We start from the raw sequence: 1,533 nt of genomic DNA, 5'->3' as shown, positions 1-1,533 counted from the left end.
ACCCGGGGCTTTTGCAGCTAATGGCATCTCCCCGCACCCCGCCCCCAGCCAGACCGAGCTTCTCCCATCCCTGGAACTAATCCCTTCCGCCCCTCCCCCAAACGAGCCCCCCACGCACACCCCAGTGCCTGGAACGAGCCTTCTGCCAGATCTGCCCACCCTTAGCTGGGGGAGGGGGGAGTAGGTTGGGGGGCGGGGAGCATGCATGGCATGGAGTGAAAGTCTTTGCCTCCCCAGAGCAAACCTGCCTCCCCAACATGCCAGCTTCCCTCCAGTCCTGACCACAGTCAGCCACCCCCTTTCTCAATCTCAGCTGCCTGGTCAGCACGGCCTCTTAGAAGCTTTCTGAGCCCCAACTTTGCAGTAAGATGGCAGAAAATGGAAATTCAAAAAGCTACGAAAAGATTTTTTTTTTTTTTTTAATGAAATGAATGGGAAGTTTTTTGAGCACCCTCTTATTCTCCTGTTTTTCTCTGGGCTACCTCCCTGCCCCCCCTCCGCCCCCGACCCTAGATGTCTTGTCTGCTGGAAAAGGCGCGATTGCTTCTCTTCCTCTTCTGTCCAAGATCGGGGTCTAAAGTCTAATATCCTTTTTAGCCACATACTCACACCCACACTAAGTCTTCTTAATGTTCTTGCATTCACCAGTTCCTCTGGACAGTTCTTGCCATAACCCCATTTCACAGACAAAGGCTTAGGAGGGAAAAGAACCAAACTGTTTCCTGTGTTTGCCATTTTAATGCTGTCCATCCCCTCACACCCAGTACCCATCCCTGATGCTTCTTGTGCCTGTGTCTTGTACCTTCAAATTGGGAGGGACGAGGGGGAAAATCTCTTGGATAGCTTGATACAGTTTCTTTATAAATCTGCATTGTTGCTTCTGGTTTATGGCCATGAAGAAAATACCAGCCCCCACCCAAAATGCACCGCAGCCAAGTCGGCTAAAGGCGATGAGTGTTGGAGTCAGTAGGGGGCGCATTCTCTGCACTGGGTAAGGCTGCAGAGGGGGGGAAGGGCCCCAGAGCTAGAACAGGATGTGCTTCACAGCGCCTTCTACAGACCATGGGAAAATGGGCCCAGCAAGACACACAATTTGCACTCTTACTTGGTGAGCTGACAGCAACATGGCGAAGGATTGAGTCAAGAGCAGTGATTTTACTTCTTTTAAGAAATCCACTCTGCATTTTGAAAGTTTTCTCTTTACTTTTTCAAAACTGTTGACCCTCAGACAATCCATACTTGTTCTTGATGAATCACCTTGGCACATCCTTGGGTTATAGATTCCCTTTCTCTGGGATTCTGGAATTCTCCCTGTCAAAATATCTTTCCAGGGTCAGGTGGTAAAAGGGAAAATTTTAAATCTGAGAGGAACAGGTTTGGGGCATTGCTGATTGGTTCAAATCCTTGTAGTTCAAATCTTTTCCAACTCTTTGAGAGTTAAAAGTCATCCTTGAGGGATGTTAGGTTTTTGTGGGGTGTTAATTTTCATAAGCATGATAGATGGGTGTCACGATTTGCAAAGCTTTGTTGGTA

This window comes from Marmota marmota, unplaced genomic scaffold (assembly GCF_001458135.2).
Source record: "Marmota marmota marmota unplaced genomic scaffold, marMar, whole genome shotgun sequence".
Classification (NCBI taxonomy): domain Eukaryota; kingdom Metazoa; phylum Chordata; class Mammalia; order Rodentia; family Sciuridae; genus Marmota; species Marmota marmota.
The sequence above is the reverse complement of the archived record's forward strand: the minus strand, read 5'-3'. Positions refer to the sequence as shown.